The following is an 18,970-nucleotide window of genomic DNA, read 5'->3' as shown; positions in this document are numbered from 1 at the left end:
AAAATCAGTCCGCGATACTTCGCGGAAAGTTTTAATATGCCGAAGAAATAAGGGAGGCGTTTTAATAGACGGTAAGACGGAAATAAAATTATGCAGGATATATAACTCACAGTCGAGATGCGCTGCTCGTTTTATTTACCTTATCCGGTGTGATCGCGAAGAACGTGCTCTATTGCATAATTGACACTTTATTGACATGTTTGCGCCAAATATAGTTAGTCTTGGATAGTCGTCTATGAGAAGCAGTAAATAAGTTTAGAATAAAAGAATTTTGTCCCTGATCACCTCAGAATTTATTATTTATTAAGTCATAAGTGAAGAGATTTATTCATTTATCAATACCGGGCAATATTTAGTAATAATGACAGTAATAATATTCGACAGCTATGTTTATGTTTCTTGACTACTAGCGCGTAAAAGCTTCATAATTATATCTCCCTGGAAATTGTAATTAATCCGACAATATTGATACGAATATACAATTTACATGTCAACGCTGATCGGCAATAATTAATGCTGCCTCACGAGTAAATCATCTTCATGTTGACATTTACGGAAATTTAGTGATTTTAACATCAGCTAATTTCTGATATAATGTAATACTGCAGATGCATATTATAACATTGTTTAACATCGAAACATGATGGTTATTTTATCGTAAACGTAATGACATTTGAATGTTAAAAATACTATTAAAAATGTATCCGCTCATATGATCCATATAGCTTTATTATTATAAACAATAGAGCATTTGATGACGTTAATTGAACTTGGTCTTTCGTGTGATTTCCTGCTTGAAATAACTATCATATAAAGTTTTGCACATAATTTGCATACTTGCAAAGGCTGTTCAGGGGGAATGAAGGGATATAATCACAAAATTAACATACATGCAGCAATTTTTATGCTTCTCTCAGATACTCGCATTTGTAACGATTTATACAAAAAGGCACGCGATATGTATGTGCATTGAAAAAATGCGTGCTAATGGTAAAAATGGTACATGCTAAAAACTTTCTGAAATGCGCGTGATAGACTGCTGTTTTATTTTCCATTTTTCATATCGATCGATTGTTAAAGTCGCGGGTACAAAGTTGGTAATGTAAAAGATAAACTTAATTATGTTAGGTATGAATAGATAGATTACGATTTTTAAATACAACTCACTTTAAACTTGGCTTTTTAAAAACCTTAGAAGAATCATTTACTTGAAAACTTAAAAGTGCGGCCCACATATGTATATGCAAAACGATTCATAGAAATAGGTATATCCAATATAATGCACTATGCAGCTAATTGGTAATTTGCGATAATATTAAACTTGTCATTACGCGAATCTTTTAGAAAGAAGTTGTAGAAAGCTGAATAGGATTGAGACAGGAGGCGTGACGATGTTTGCAAGAAACAATGTAAATAAAGCGCGAAAGATGAATTCTAGCGTTCTCTGACCGATTCCAGGTACAATTAAAGCAATCCTGGCTACTGTTACGTTCCGTTCGTGGAAATCCTGGGAAGATGGGCAAGCACGAGAGGAGAAAACATGACATGCATTGTTAGGAGAAAAAAAGTTAATTCATAACGCACTCTACGACGTATCTGTCAGTTACTCCCCAAGTAGATTTGTGTTGCACCTATCATGCAATAACGTCACATTTCTACGAATACCAAACCTTTATTATTCCTTTTGCGTTCCACGGAATACCGGGTTACGTCAAATCGAATTGAATTCTTGCGAACGGAAGCTCTTGCGAGGCAAACGCCAGGAAACTCAACGACGATCCCGCCGGCTCGTGCGTTGTAGGATTTTTCTCGGAGAGACGTCACGCTTGCATCGCTCGTGTATGCACGCACCACACGCAGCTTCCTGCGACGCCCACGAGCGGTCACTTACAATTAGCGTTCGAGTCAAGTATGTGACTCGTCACCGGCGCAAATTGCGTACTAGCAATCGTAACTGTCGCGGCTGAATGGGACTTAATGGTAGTGGCGGTTTAATTCATCAAAAAGGATCCGAATAATCTCTCTCTCCTTTCATTTTTTCCCTTTATTTCTTCCCTTCAATGATATCACGCTGAGTTTAATGGATGTTTGTGTCCCTTGGCGTACACGAAAGTGCTGTGTTTCACATCCAGGCCTATTTGGCTTTTCCCCGCTCTCGCATGAACGGCCCAACTAGACGATCAAATTACACGTTACCACGGCTCGTTGAGTGCGCGACTCGTTGCGAGACGAGAGAAAGAAAAAAGAGAATGACAGAATAACGAGATAGAGCGCATCGACGAAACTTCCCCTATCGATAAGACCGAATGATCGCGCGGAATTAAATAAGCGTATCATTAAATCCGTATGTCGGCGTGGATGGCGAGCTTGCTAATTACGCACAAGTCATATATACGCGATAGACATCTCGGACCGGCGCGGCGGGGAGTATAATTTTCACCTCGTTAATTATTTAATCAATATAACGCAAATTTTTTAACGCCGTCTCTTCGTATCTCGAAAGAGCATCAAGGCTAATGGCTCGCCTTTTCCGCTTCATGGATCATTAAGCCGTTATTAGCAACGATTTTATTTCCATCTCGATCTCCGACACTAACCCGAACGTTGACTGCGTTTAATCGACCTCTTAATAATTTATTATGTTGATCAAACATCAAAATGCCTTCGAATAAGAATCTTCGAATTTATTCCGATCATTTAAGAGATAACTACGAAATATCGAGAAATTGTTCTGTCTAAAAGTGATCATTAAATTTTATTATATAAATTCAAAGAGATGTTTTATCGATATCCTTAAATCAATGTTTTAATAACACTAAAAATTATCGTCTTAATTTTCGAGAATTCTTTATTTCATCGTTAAAACACTCAGCTATATATTTCAAGTTTAATCATTAATATTATTGCTGTTAAATGAATTGAACTGTATTTCGATAGTTTATCGAGAGGAAGAAGACCGTTCGGCGATCTCGACGCCTCGCGAATGCACCGGGGAACCGAGTGCATGCAATTACAGGCTTCTGGCAGGGCAGTGTAACCGGCGAAACCAATTTGCGGTTATACTTGGAATTCATGAATGAGGCGCCACGTACAGTGGTTCCCGCCTCAATGAGGTCTCCGTGTCGGGCAAACTGGGAATCGTTATTGTCCATTGACATTCCGGAATTTTCAGCGTCGCTTCCTACACGTCAGACGTGCACGTCGAGCGCGGCGCAGTTATTAGACCTCTTCCCGCGGTTGTACGGTGTTTGAATAGTAAAGAAAGCGCAGTCATTGACATTCAGCAATATTGTAAAGTAAATAACGTAGTCGAGAGAAAACAAAAACGATTGTTTGTCGAGAAATCGTATCAAGTTTGTGCTACATTTTTTTCTTAACTTTCAATAAAATTTTAAACAGAGATTATTTGACCTGACTTGCATGTTTCAATTTTTAATATTTCTGCTTCTAATGAAAGTAATCTCATTATAAGTAGTCTGCCAAAACGTGAGAATATGCAACATTTTACATTATAGAAATATATAAATGTCTTGCGATGTAATATAAAGATAGTAATATTTCTTACAATTTCTATAATAAAAGGCTTATGATAATTATTTCAATAATATTAAAAACTATGCATTTTCACGGAAAGTATTTTACGTTGATATTATTCGACAATTTGAACTCGAATAAAATTGCATTTACATGGGGGGGAAGACCGCGACAATTTCAAGGTACTTGCACCGCGTCGTATGTCTTCACCGTTCTATCTGCTTCCCACGTACGCATGAGTTTCTCTCTAATTTAATACGAGTCACTCCAATTATAGTCGTGCCCACTAGCCGCGAAACTCGCGAAACAAAATTGCCATGATACCCGGAATTTATGAATGGACCGACGACGTACCTAGTTTCGCGCTCGTTAAGAAATTTCCGCGAAGCGTCCAAGAAGCGAGAGAGAAAGAGGAAAAGAGAGGGAAGGAGATACAAAAGCTTGAATTAGGCGCGATGTTGCGCGTCGCTGAGTGATTCGTTGCATCTGTCGCTTTTCCTATACATCAACAGCGGGACAAAACAAATGGGGGCATTTATCAAAGAATGTAAGCAATTCGATGATTTTGCGCTCGCCAACTGCGAGCGGGCGCGAGAGCGCGCGTAATTTCGATGCCACTCAAAATAAAATTCAGCGAAATTCTATAGCTAAGAAACTGGCCGTCCTAGGATCCAGATTTACACAGAGTCATCGTCGCGTTTTATTCATAGGCACCGACAGGTGCCCAGAATATCGCCGCCTATTTCGCATCATACACCCTGTATGAGCGAGCGCGACAGCTGCGCGAGGCTATTGCGCGCGTCCACATTTTGTTGAATGTAATCGCGCGACATGCGTGCGACGCGACAAACGCGGAATCCGTGAATGAAAGACCGCGCTCGGACGATATCGACACGGATTTAATAATTGGTTGGCAGGCGTAAATATATTTTGCACGGACGCGCGTATATATCGCTATACGATTGTTGCATCGTTCTCACTCGATCTCGATCGCGGAAGCGGGACGCGCCAGATGCAGAAATCGTACGAGTATGTGTTCACGAAAACTGTGATCGCGGCATTGACCGCAAAAGAGAGAAGTGCCTTTTATCCTCTTCGTATCTTCTCTCGCGTTAAAATGCCTCGCTTGAATTTTACAAAGAGAGACACCTGCGTGCGGTATCTCAGGGCATTTCGAAGAAAGGAGGAAACACGGCTGATTGAAGCAGATGCGAAGAGGTGTACTAATGGAGGCTGAGAGAGACTAAAGTAACATTAAAATCCCAAGTAGCGTCCGAGACGGTAATGTACGGTGTACAAAGATTACAAAGCGATTAATTTATCATGATGATTTAATATTCTTATCACCGCCAGACGTGATTTTAAGCGCTTATTAATGTCTCCGCCATTCGCGAATGCTTCGTCTTTACGTTATTTCGCCGTGTAATAATAATAGTTCGCGGGGTTTGGATTGTCTGAGATATATTAACGCGCGGACAAGCTGGCGCCAGACATCGCGTAATACACGCCGGGATTATCTCCAGATTGTGTCTTAATATCACGTAAAAATATAAAATTGACTCTCGCAACAGCTTTTCCCCGGCCAAAGGCTAAGACACACTTGCATCAGTGACATCCAATTACATGTGATAACATATTTTCGTAAGAATACGATATCGCAGGCGCGAGACATGTATCGCTAGCGCGCGATACATGTTGTTAACGAAGCGAGCAGCACTATTATATAATGCTGGAGTGTCGCGAGTGTTGCGACCGTTGATTACATTGAAATGTCGACAACGAACTAATCTCCGCGGCATTGCCATTTACATTTTACATCAACCGATCGATCACGTTTGGCGATCACGCTCAAAGCGATAATTAACGTAATCGCCAGTACATAGAAATAATTATCTGAAGGCTTTGACAATAAACGTCGCTATAAATCATTCGCTTGCGGTGACACTCGCGTGAATACCCGAGCGCTTGCCCCGGGTATGTCGAGAGGCAATATCGAATGCAAGACTTGCAACAGGTCGACGTAAGGTTGGGTCAGTTAAGCTTACTTAGGTCACGTCACGATGATTGCTAGGCCGGCTGCTCGATGGTAGTCGCTATCTGTTACATAGAAGGCGAAATAAACCCCGCGAATGACTGTCGCTCACGCTATATCCACCTGTTGAGCACCGCTTATGTCGTTTTTCCTATTACTGTCACCTATCGCGATTACCATCGACAACGATTTCATCCACGATCGAATAATGCGCGTGAAGAAGTCGAGGAAAAAGCAACATTTTGCAGTCAGTGCAAGTTTTCACGTAATTGAGAAGATATTTGCTTTATAATCTTTATTTATGTTCGAAGATGCTCGCGGAATAGAGAAAATAAAACTGGCGCGATATATTAATTAACTTCGTACGTTCGTGCGAAAATTTCCGCGTTCCAGCGATATTTAATTAGTAGAGAGCACGCACATTAATTTTGAAACTGCATTAAATGTGGTTAAGTTGTTCTAGCGCGACTGCAAGTCCAGCGCGCGCGTTTAGATATTTTTCAAAATTGTGCATTTAATTGTATTTTTCTATCTTTCCTTCACATTGCCGGAAGTTATTATCGCGATTTATTATCCTATTCATTCGCGAGAACTGCAATACGATTCTCTCTTTTAAAAAGACGATTTCTTCGGAAGCATGGGCTCGGCTTCTCCCTAATGTGTCCTGACGATGAATGGATTCGAGAGATATATGATAATAGGTCGCGTCGTTTTCAACTGCGCGAAGATGGGATTCGCAGAATACTCGCGAATTATTCCGTAGAATAATAACTTCCACGAAGCGACGCGGAGTCATGAATCGCCGCATAGTTTCCATTCATGGCGCGGCCTTTGAATCAAGATCTCTGCCGATGTTGCGTTCAATAGCGGCGGTTGAGTCATTTCCGATAAGATAGACGGATTTCTAGGAGAAACAACGCCAGAGAGGAGGAGAGCTCGCGGATTATTTGGCGCCCGATAACGCGCGAGAATGCGAGAAAACGCGATGGCGTTACTCTTTGCGAAACATAGCCTTGATAGCGCGCGCGGACATCGTTCATTTCCTACTATATATATAGCACTGCAATTGGAGCGTATTATTATTTCCGAGAACATTTGTTCCAAGTCTAGCATTTGCGTTTACGTTAGTATACGAATTTCGATAAATGTTGACGAATTTATTTGCACGATATGTGCACGGTTGCATATTTGCACGTACGGATGCACCGATGCAAAAAATTTCGATTACATCGAGGATCTGCGATTTCGTATGCGGGCCAAATTATCCCGTCGCGTTCCACCGATAATTCAACGCTCATTATCATTCATATTCCACCGCGCAATGCTATTATAATTGCTCGTAGCGGTAAACGTGCGCTAATGATTTATCACGACAAAATGATGAAGCGCGGATGAAGCTTATCTTGAATTATTATTTTTCTTCGACTCATACGCTTAATAGAGATCTCCTACGCGGACCCAGCCCCCGGTTCTCTAAATAAATGCCACGTTGCCTCGTCGCCCATCAGCGTACACACGTGCTATTAGACACGTGATGGCTTTCTAATGGCTCGTTTAATCTCGCATTCATTTGAGATTCAACGATCGCTCGAATCTCTCCGCGACCGTAATACGGCGGTGCCCTTTATCGTTGCGCAACCGTAATGTCGAAGTTGCAAGGCGCATAAACGCAGAGAGGGAGGGAAATGAGGGAGGTAGTATTACGGATTACCGCCCACTATGATCTCATTAACTCGCGTTGCGTGGAAAATTGCGTGGAATCGATCGTATTCTCTCTCTGCGATCGATCATCGCACAGGCGATAAATTATCGGCGTGCTTGGCGCGTCGGATTTTCGCCGAGCGCCACGCGATCGTGAACAATAATTAATTAAACGAACGTGCACAAACGCGACTAATTTGGATTATGCTGCACCGGCTGGCCGTTTCGCCAACAGCGATTTGGAGAATCCATTTCTGCGGTCGACGTGCGATTCCATGTCTGTGAATAACGCGTCATTTGAAAAAAAAAAAATAAATAAGAGCATGGTCGAATCGAGTATAGCACATTTTGTTCCGTCAAAATTATTTTCTCGTTTTCTCAGAAAAGCAAGGTAACATGCGCGTGTACGTCAGCACTGAACTCACGACAAGCGGACAAGCAAATAATTTATAATTTGCAAACTAAAATTTGCGACTTCGATGTGGCAGCGTTAAATTTTACGCTTGATTCATCGAAAGATGTTATAAATTAAGCAAAGAACGTAGACAGACATGAATGAATGGACATGGGGATAAACATGAATGACGCTGCGATCCTAAATTTACATCTTTCTGCAAAGATGACTGATTCGCACAAACATTTGGACTTAGCAAGTCCACGGATCCGAGCTCAATACTTTGTGGATGCTAACATCATTCTATATTTATATATTATACATACTTTTGTGGATGATAGTGCGACAGGCAAGAAAAGTGGAAGCAAAATACAACTTAATTTAAGAATAACAAGAATAATAAGAAATAGATTTACACATATACACATGTTTGATATAGATAAAGCAAAGTAGCGAAAAAAGCTATATATTCATTTGTATCTTTTAATTAACAAAAAATACATCAACGAATCCTTCCTTGTCAGTACATTAAAGCAAAAGCCCACATTCATTCGGAATAGTTGCTTGGTCTGCTTTGCCTTAATACACATCTAATGTCGGTATTAGAATTGAACGACGAGACGCGAGGCAGTCGCATTTAGCGAGAATACGAACATTTGGCACGCGGCAACGAGCGCGTTGCACCGCCAGCGACGTCTCGTCTCGATGCTCTTTGTCAGTAGGTATATCATTTATTCCGGGCCTGTATCTCGTTGCGAAATTACCCGGAAAACGACGAGGTATTATGACGTTTCTCGTGACAACTCGAATCCAATCGCCGATGAGAGACTTGTGGGTTGTACGAAGTCGCGGCTCAAAAGCGTGGCGGCTCCGTGATGCAATAATAAACTGCGGCGGCGGATCTCGACGAGACACGGCAAAGGGCTGCGGGTCACGTAGGATATACACACCGTGACCGTTCTTCTCCTCCAGCGAGCCGGCTGGCATCAGGTTGTTGATTCATCGATCGTCCCGAGCGGTGATATTCCCCGTGACATTTAAACTATCCAGCCGGCCACGCTCGCTCGATCTCTCTCCGGAACGCTAATGCAACTGTTATCTAACAGCGAACCACATGAGTATTGTACGTAGTATAATGATACGTAGTGTGTAATTATTTAACTGGTTTATTTTATATCGCAAAACGCACGTAGTATTCCTCGCGCCGAGACCATCAAATCACGGTTTCTATGCAACATATTGATGCATACATTTTATATTTATATATATGCATGTTTCATAATTTTCACCGCTCCAGTTTTCAGTTGTAGAAATTTTAATTTATAATTTTGTTTAATTTAAGAATGCGATAAGTTTTGATTGCAGATTGACGAGCTCTGACAATATGTTTAATTGCGATTGATACAATTAATTATGAATGTCGTGTTACTTTTATTGTTCGGGAGGATACTGCGAACGCCACATTTACCTCACAATTACCTTGATTGAGCATGCACTACCGTCGCACGGCGGTCGATCGTTGTCTGGCGGTAAACGACGTGTCACAGTGACGAATCAGGAACGACGGGATACCGCGGCTTGGCAGATTGACCATTGACGCATGTGCCGATCTGCGAATGTATGCATTTGTATTTACCTTCCTCCCACGTAAAGAGACCGTGTGGACAGACGGAGGGAATACGTACGTGAGGTTACGAGGTTGACCATGCGACGCCGTCCCGACGTTACCGCACGTGCGAGCGTGGTCGAGCGACGACGCTACTCTAATTCGAGATGATTTCATGGCCGCTTTAATGTTTCGTCTATTTATTCCTCTCAAGGCTGCTCCGCCGGTGAATTATGTCGCATGCGCGTTACGGAGGTGCACATTTACGGTACACCGTCGTCCCACGAATTAATCTCGCGTTCACACACATATAGCACCACTATCTTTATTTATAACATATGTATATGCAAAATTACCCTGTGATAATTTATTAATTTTCTTTTCAAAATCACGATGAATAAACGCAAGAGTCTACGGAATAACGAGATAGTTTCAAAGAGATTGACGTTGACATTAATGGCTTTTAAAATAATTTTCGAACAGCGTCAATGGCAATATCTCGGTTGTGTGCATATGTGAAAATCATTATGCGAGCGCGCGAGGCGAGAGATGCGATAAAAGTGCATGTGCGTCGCTGCGTGAGATTGTGCGTGCGCGAAAGGCCGATCGCGAGAGATTCATTCGCGCGTAAGGGAGGGCGAGAGGTCGCTCGCATATGTGAGAGGGTGAGAGATCGCTGGCGTGTATTACTTCCAGTTCGATAAGCATACGAACGGCCGCAAGGGTAATGCAGGCGAGGATGTCGCGTGTGACGTGAGCAGGTGATAAAAATTTAATTAATATTAATCAAAAACATTTAGTTAATTGGATTTCTAATGTAATTTTACACGCGACGTTAATTTCTCGAATCGAATCCTAAGTTCACGTACAGAGCTTATTTGAAAAATAAGAACTGTACTTAGAAGTATATATGAATCTGATAAGGTATATAAGATGAAATTTTTTAGAAATTTGATACACGAATCGGTGATCATATTAAATGGAAATAGTGGAATCATAAATATATGATATTTTCTTCTGGAGAGAGAAAAGAAATTCTTGATGTTATTATAGAAGATATTTCCGCAAAGAAAAATATATTGTTTAAGTGCCAGCCATTATGTGTCGAGGGAAAGCTCTTCGATTTACCTTGCGCAACATGCCCTAGCGTAACCGCAGCCGCCGCAGACGACGATATCGTAACTCGGACTCTAGACTAGCCATTCTGCAGACGCACCAGGAGGGCATCGCGGTGTTCTGGTGTGCGTGTCTTTGCGAAAGTGTTCGCGGGGTAACAGAGAATTGCGTTCGTGCTATTTCCAATCTGCAAGACGAGAGAACGTGATGCGCGAAAAGAGAAAATGAAGAAAGAGAAAAATCTATTTATTTTGGAGCAAGTTTTGTCATAGAAAGAATAAGCAAAATTAACGATAATAGAATAAGAGATTTGTATATGTATAATGAAAAAAAAAATATATGAACTCTTTCTTTTTCTCTTAAGAGAAAATGAAGAACTGAGTATGAAACGAAGAAAGGCTTTTATTAAAACCTTCGTGCAAAATTTATTAATTTTGTACAAATTTTATTAATCTTAGATATTTCTTTTGCACCGAAAGAATAATTATAGGCGCGTAATATTTCAAGGAAATAAAATAATTAAAAATACATACTGCGAATATCCGCAAATGACATTAAAATCTTATCGACCATGGAATAAAAAAGTAAATAATTTAAATAAAGATAAATAAAATTAGCCCATAGGGTGTAACGATGTAACTTGCAAAATAGTAGGATCAGTGTCTAACCCAATCATGGTTCGTTTCTAAAGCCTGGAATTTAAAGTGCGCTGCGGCGAATAATTGAAAAGCGTCTCCGTTGCGTTGTGAGAGCGAGCGAGAAAACGGGCGACCGCGGGAACGAGACGCCGTATTGGAGAGAAAGAAGAGGGAGGGTCGTAGATTCGATGGGTAGAAGCTCAAGGAGGGACCCAGGAGGCCCGACAGGCTGACGCCAGGAACCTCGCCGAGCGAGACGGCCGGCGCCCCGCGTCGGCGTTGTGCCTGCGTGTCGCGTTCCATGCGCGCGTAAGCGTGCTGTCGTATGCGTGTGCACGTCACTAACCGTGCGCATATAAATACACGCGCGTCTGTAGCGGCTTGTGCTTCTCCTCTTCTTCTCCGTTACACATTCGTCCCTCGTGTCCTCCTCCTCTTCGCTCCACGAGAATGTGGTTATTCGGCGTCATCTGGATTCCGGTGTGAATCATAACGCTCTCTCGGGCTGTTCAATTTAAGAGAGCCGCTAGAAATTGAATCACGCGCATACGACGTGACAGGAGTGCGACGAGAACGTTATTCGAAATTTTGGGCGAATTTATTAAGATATATAATATGTAGAAATTTTTAAAGCTGTATAATATAGAGATCTATTAATTTGCTACGATGTATATTTTGCAACGTTTTTCAATATTAAACTTGTGCCGCGTTGAGATGTCTTAATGAGATCCGCTACCTCTCACCGGTGATCGAAGATCGCTCGAGGAGAGAACGAACATCGTCTGAATGTGAACGTGATTCATGCCAGCGGCGCCGACTAAGAGATCGATCGACGGCGAGATCGTCTGGTACAATACAATGCGTACTGTCATGAAACGCAATTACAGCGCGAGCGATGCCTCGGTTACGCAGAAACGACGGAAATGCGTCGTGGTTTGTTTAATCAAACGTAGTCACACGTATTCTGAATTCTAAATGCAGTTCAAGCGCGGATATAGTTTCAAATTTGTCTTATGTTAAGAGAAAAAAGCATTAGCGAAGCGCGTCAACTATAAGATAGACAAATAATATTGTCTATCTTATAGTTGACGCGCAGAAGGCCGCGCTGTTATGTAAATTCTAATTACATCTGTCACCGTTCGGTTAACGCGAGTTAACGTAAAGTATAAATAAGTTTTACAAATCGCGACGATGCATCGGACGCAAATAAATTACGATCTTGAAAGCAGCGGCGGCAAAAACACTTTTTTTTTCTTTGTCCCAGCAAGGACGTTTCGTCAGATTTCTCCATCGTCGACAGTTTCGCAGAAGGAGAAGAGCGGGTGGAAACGAGGTTGCGATAACCAGGAGGACCAGGGTCATCTCACGTTCACCTCGTAACGCTCACGTTTGACCGAATTCTAGTCGCGGGTCTCCCTGGTTGCTTTCACGGAGAGTAGAGCCTGTTTTTGTCGTGCGCTTAATTTGATTTACCGAAGGATGTTCCGGCGACGTCTTTGCGATATTTCCTCTCCGTCGCAACTGTCTTTTGAACATTGTATTGCAGGAAGATTAGTTTTTTTCCGGAAAATCGAGAACGTTGTTGACTACATTGGTTTTTTTTTTACGATAATTAAGAGAAATGGGTCAATTATTGGAAAATACAAAAAAGAGAGAAGAATAATATTGGAGAGCTGTTGCAAATAGCGATAAAAATATCGTCTAAAAACGATTTGCGCATCAGTTGCATAAAAATTTATGAAGATGGTACAACCATGGGATATCATGTTTCTGACGTTAATAAGCTTCGAGATAGACGTAATTCCTGAACTTAAAAATCTACAACTTTTCGCATATTTCACTGATATAAGAGAGCTTGTCGCGTATTTTTGCAAGAAATAAATTGAAGAGAGATATTTTAAATTTTTTCGAAAGATGCAATTATATTTTATGATATTTCAAATCTTGTATTTCTCTCGCTTTACTGTCTTCTGATACATTTGAATACGTAAAATGCAGATGCTTTACTCCATTATTTCGCGGAAATCTAAGCAATTCAGTAATCGCTGGAATTGATTTGACCGAGCGCGATGCACTCGAAGAGCGAATGCAGAAGAATGCAGCTCGCTCGAACCTCGAGCAAAGATCAGGCTTTCTAGGAATTCCATGGGAATCGGGGTCAGAAAGGAGCCAAGCTGATTCTTACTATAAATCGTCAATTCGGGGTCGTGCTCGCAAACTATGTAGTGCTTTAGGATTCGCTCCTATCTCTTTCTCTCCTTGGCTTCTTTCTTTCATTAGCCTGTTATGTTCGTTGTGTCGCCCGATATATATGTCTTTGACAGGAGATAGAAATAGCCACGATCAACGTCGGCTACTCAAAGGTTTTTTCTTGTTTCTAATCATTGTAACAAATTGACGGACGTGTTTTTATGTGAACGTCTTCATGTGAACGACATGATGAAGTTTCAACTTAAATTTCTAGAGAAATTTACTTAAACAATATCTATCTCTTCTATTTACAGGATTGTGATTTACGGCAATTTTACGAATTCCTTTAATTCATGCCAAATTACAGAACGATACCTGTGCTACGTGGCTAGGGTTTCTCTGCGTGTTTAAAGAAAAAAACTTGGTATGTTCTTACTACTCTCTGCAAAAGTCATTCAATCAAGAACAATAACACAGCAGTCGTACGGCGTGGGGAGCTTTGTGAATGGAGAAAACGAGACGCATGGTCAGCGATGACAGACGGTCGGTCGGTTGTGAACGACACCTTAGCCGTTGCTCGTCATGTCCCTGCGGCTACGAAAAAGAGAGAGAGGGAGAGAAGAGAAACGGTGATGCTGTAAGTAGAGTTCTATTCCTAGATCCCGGGACACCGGAGAATAACCTCGCACAACGGAGAAACGAGAGGGCTTCCCCAATTCCCAGAACCGCCGCTGTGCTCCGGAGTAACTTTGAGCAACTCGTTCCTTCCAGGTTTTCCTTATCCTTCGCCCGTTTTCGATCAACTTTATCCCAGAGCCCTCCATCCTTCGCCCTTGCCATTCGAAAGTAAAATCACCGAAACGAACTTGTTTATACGGCGTTCCACATTTCTGTCTCTCGGATAATGATGACTGGCCTGAATACGTTCTATCGAAGATATTAATAATAAGTTATTCACAGAAAGGTTTAAAGACTTGGAGATAATCCCATATTATCTCAGTTATCTTTCTTTTATCTTTTTTTAGCCTGATGTGTAGCTCGCACACAAAACAGATATTGGATATCTATGAATGCTATAACATAATGATACGTTCCTAAAATGGTGGAACGTGAAATAAAGGTTCGTGAAAGGTACGGACCTACCGCAGTTGATCTGTAATTAATTACGCTCTCAATCACAGATCGACAATAATAGCGATTGTTTCCGACTAGCGATGATAGCGTACCGTATAATAGCTATATCGATCATCGAACAATCGCGAATTGGAGATCTGATACTTCCGATCGCTTTTCTATTTCGATATTTTCAATCCGTCTGATCTGATCGCCGTCGAGAATACCCACCGCCTAAACAGAGCACGTTTTACGACCGTGAGATAGAGAGAAAACAATAGAAGGTGATTTGACGTACGTGTTAACCTTGCGCGTGTATACATTTCCACGCGGTGGCTAATTTCCATACAATTAAATACCGAACGCCCTCGTGGGTGATGCGACTTGATCGCATCCGGCCGTACATTCGCGATCAGTCCTGAATCGATTTGACAGAAGCCAGGCTGAAATGACCTCATCGAGATCGCACCATGGGACAGTGCTCAATTCCTTCCACGTACACGAGCGATTCTCGTGCTCTGATTTAATCGAGATGCTCCGGTGACTCACGGTATGTTGACTATCAACATTTCAGGAAATGCAGGCATTGTGCTTGAACAATTTTACACAGTAATAACGTTAACGCCGTTAAGTCCACTTTGATAGATTTTGATTCAATCTCTGAAGGTTTATGACCTTTAATTAATCATATTTAATATCGTATTAAGTGAGTCATGACCGTTTATGATAACAATCAAGTAAATAGGAAATGTGCCAATATGCGGTCGGGCGATTTTTCGCAACATACCCTTTGCAGTGGTTCTAAAGTGGTTCGTATTAGTATCGGTATTATTAAGTTGATTATCAATGATTTAATCAATAATGATTGTAGGTACTATTCTAACTTCAACTCTAGACTGCGTTTCAAGACAGATAGTAACGGCGCGTGATTTGCTAAGCGACAAATGTACGTAAATTCCCGCGAATAACATTATTATAGGCACAAAAGATCCAGCCTGATCGTATAACGTATAGGCACATTTTCCATTTATGTATTTAATATTATTTAATAATACAATTTAATATTTATTTAATGCTATAATTCCCGTTCGTAATTTTTACAAATCTATTTAACTCCCTCCGAATCTGAGTGCAGTCTTAATTTCTTGATCTTTAATGAGCGCGTTCTTGCTGACAGTACCATGTCGTGGATTCGTTCTAAATATTTCGAGAGCGTGAATTCGACGAGATTCAAGCTGTCTCTTCGAAGGACTTGGAAATATCGATGTCGGGACTCTCGTTGATCCTCTCGTCGCAATGAGGGCGAATAAATAATTATAATTGTCGCGACAGCGTGCGTTCGGGCCTTCGGGTTTTCGAGAAGCATGCGTGGGCACGCCTCTCTCGCCTTCGTGAGGTAACACTCACGCGTGCATACCACGGGATAACTCTTGTGTAAGAGAATTTACGGTAAAACCGCGGTTAGGACCCGATTCTGCCGCGGCCTTTTCTCTTCCGAAGGCCGCAAGCTCGACTCCGCGCACGTCCCGTTTATTTACGTTTCGACGACGCGTTAATGGGGATATCGGCGTGTAATGTATGCAACGAGCCTGTAGTAATTCACGCTTTGTTGCGCGAGATCCGCGATCAACGCTACGTTTGGGATCGTTCAGTCGGTTCAGTTAACGACGGCGACGACAAACGACAACTCGTCTGTTCAACGATTCGTGACTCATTTGCATTTCGCTAGCAAAACGTTACGATTTCGTGGAAGACCTAATACAAGTCAGGGTAAAAAATGTGTTCTCTGCAGATTTGCTGTGACTGGGAATAAATTTCGATAAAAGTAGCACAACGAAAATTGAAAACAGATTTAATAGTCAAACAAATGCTTGCATTAGAGATAATATTGGTGTATTGGTGTGAACAAGTACTCGTGAAAAATGTTTTAATATAGAGATAGTATAATTGGCCTTCTCATTTCTATTCAGAAACTTTCTTCCAGCTTCGTAAAAGACACTGATTGTATTATTGGCTTTTCGCAGGCAATGCATAAGTGATGTATAATATTATCATAAATCTTTACCAAAAAAAAATGCAAAAAATAGTTACATTAAAATTATATTAAGATAAATATGCAAATGTGTCTATTCATACAGTTATTTCTGTGAAGGTGCTGTGGTAAATTATTGTTCCTATGCATTTTAGATGCGGGCATATATAATCATTTTGTCATGTATTTTAAGATATTCAGAATTATTCTACGCAGAGAAATGCATCACGAACTGAACAGATTTATATATAGAATATGTAGATTGTAACAGCTGAAGTCGGACTCTATCTTTACCGGATAGACATGTGCAAACGCGCGCGACAGTTACGCGCACGATGATGATTCGCGATGAAAAACCTCGATAACTGCGCGGGATTATACGTGCGGTAAGAACAGACCTTGGAGTTGTGATTCCTATGAGGTTCAAGGATCGCGCGCGGCGAGCGCATAATCAGGATGTGTAATAAAGAAGAGTGTAATGAGCGAGTGCGAAGTCTTCCTCGTCGCATCAGCGCCGTATCGCTGATTAATCAGCCGCAAAAAATTTCTTGTAATCCGTATGTGTTCGGACTTATTAAACAGTCGTGTCCCTATCCAGCTATCGTTGGTGTATAATAGCAGTAGCAGCGAGTTCCTCGTTATAGTTAACTAGTATAACAGCTGCATTTCCCGTTGCGGAAGTTTCGACGTACCGTGCAATCACTGATGATACCACGACACGTTGACAAATTATGACGCTTGTCATCCGCATTCCCAACTAGAATAAAAATTTACGATAACCAAAGAAGCCTCGAGTGGCGCGTTAATATTAAAATCGAAATTTGCTTGAACAATTTGCGGAATTGCTTATGAAATACGGGATATAATGAAATAGAAAATATGTATTGGATTGATATGTATGGTAATGCGCAACACTATCGCCTGAGCATTTAAAGACAACTGTTTTTAGATTTTCCAAGTTCATTTAAGTGACGCTTAATAATATATGCGACATTTAGGATCGTTGGTCTAAAAAGTATCGGGATATTCGAGTTGCAGATGCATTGCCAACTCTCTGAATTTTCCCGAGACTTTCCCAACTCGGCTCACGCGACCGGCCAGGGCCGCCGGCGCGGCCGGTCGGCCGGCGAGCGGAAATCTTAGAATGACTCGACTCCGGCGATCGTTCGTCGGACTCTTACGCAAGCGGTCGCCATTCGGTCGGCATTCAGGTGTGCGTGGGGATTCCTCGTGGCGCCGGTCGTCTGGCGCGCTCCGTGCACTCGCGCGCGCATGTGCCCGTACGGCGCAACGTTATACACACGAAGGCAGTGGCGTATTTTGGTATCTCTGCTGACATGTTGTATCTCCATGCAATCCATGTAAAAATCGTGTCAGCATATAACTCAGAATCCGAGTAAATTTATGACGGTCATTATTCTTTCCCTGACTCATACATTTCCTCTTTTTACGCACGGTTTTTATACGACGCAAACATTTTTTTCATACACTCTTCCATTTCAAGATTTCGGTATGAGGTGTCCGGGTAGTTAATATTCATGTCTTTTTTCTGGACACAACGACGTATTGTTACGTATTGCCGCGACACACGATTGGTCATCTGATTGTAAAAAAACATCGTTGAGGTGATTAAAAAAAATTTGTATACGCCACTGGGTAAACGACGGAGATATATATCGACCGCGCTGGCCAACGTTCGACGGCATCCGCGGAATTTGTTAAACGCAATTTATTCGCGATAGCCGATCGTTATATGATCTCGAGCTCGAGATACGTTAAGAGTAGTGTTGTTAACACTGGATCCGGTTATGATAATGATTAGCGTGCGGCGTTCGCCACTTTTCGCGTCCATAGATAAAAGATTAGCTGTAAACGTTGTAAGCGACACGCGAATACTTAATTATAGCTGTGAAGTCAATAAAACTTAAATACAGAAAATTAGAGATTAGATATGCTTCGATATTTGAGTCTCGTGTGCGTAAGAATGCAATATAAAATTTTATTCAATGGAAATGTATTTAAAATAAGAGAAAAATAAAGTTTTATTATATTAATTTTCGTTCATCAAACTTTTATTGCTAAAAAAATTTAATTAGACCGGCTTTTTTTTTTAAATAAAAAAATTCTCACAAAAATTCAACGGAAAGCGCATCATATTAGAGAAAATCCGATCTTTTAATATACTCCGTATATTCCCTTGCCTATAACTCGCGCGAATAAAGTCTGTAAAGCCGATTGCGGGATTGCTGGCCGATCTACCGATAAATTTCGAGCGATTCAATTAACCCTTTGACACGCCTCCGTTATCTTTCGTTAATCGGTCGGTTTATTTTAAAATCGATTAAAAACCCCGACGAGAACCCCGCGATAATGCCGCGTGCGGCGCGAGATTACTGCGGGGACCGGTTTCCCGCGATTTGCATAATTCGTCCGCGCGCGGAGAACCGTCTAATCGAACGGCTTTTCCCCCGCCGATGTAAAACGTCCGATAGTCAACCTGTCTCGGCCAGTGCCGATAACACACGTACGCATACGCGCGGTGGCACGTGTCCGTACGGTAACACATGGACACCGTGGCGCGGAGAAAACCGGCGGTGTCACGGAGAAGATCGGA

At 41.6% G+C, this 18,970-nt stretch overlaps 2 long non-coding RNA genes across 4 annotated transcripts in view; one reads left to right on the top strand and one right to left on the bottom strand.

Annotated features, from left to right (window-relative positions):
• Positions 1 to 18,970, top strand: part of LOC139816601 (uncharacterized) — a 101,244-nt gene that overhangs the window by 64,654 nt on the left and 17,620 nt on the right. The gene's annotated exons all lie outside the window — the stretch shown is intronic.
• Positions 8,034 to 10,592, bottom strand: LOC139815889 (uncharacterized). 2 transcript variants are annotated; one of them, XR_011732854.1, is made up of 4 exons: positions 10,396 to 10,592; positions 9,347 to 9,590; positions 9,141 to 9,271; positions 8,034 to 8,760 (listed from the first exon to the last, which is right to left on the bottom strand). It is a non-coding gene; the product is annotated as an uncharacterized lncRNA (long non-coding RNA). The 2 variants fall into 2 exon arrangements; XR_011732853.1 differs by lacking the exon at positions 10,396 to 10,592 and having other exon boundaries at positions 8,077 to 8,760; positions 9,347 to 10,022.

Source organism: Temnothorax longispinosus, chromosome 7 (genome assembly GCF_030848805.1).
Source record: "Temnothorax longispinosus isolate EJ_2023e chromosome 7, Tlon_JGU_v1, whole genome shotgun sequence".
In the NCBI taxonomy this organism is placed as follows: domain Eukaryota; kingdom Metazoa; phylum Arthropoda; class Insecta; order Hymenoptera; family Formicidae; genus Temnothorax; species Temnothorax longispinosus.
The sequence above is the reverse complement of the archived record's forward strand: the minus strand, read 5'-3'. Positions and strand labels throughout refer to the sequence as shown.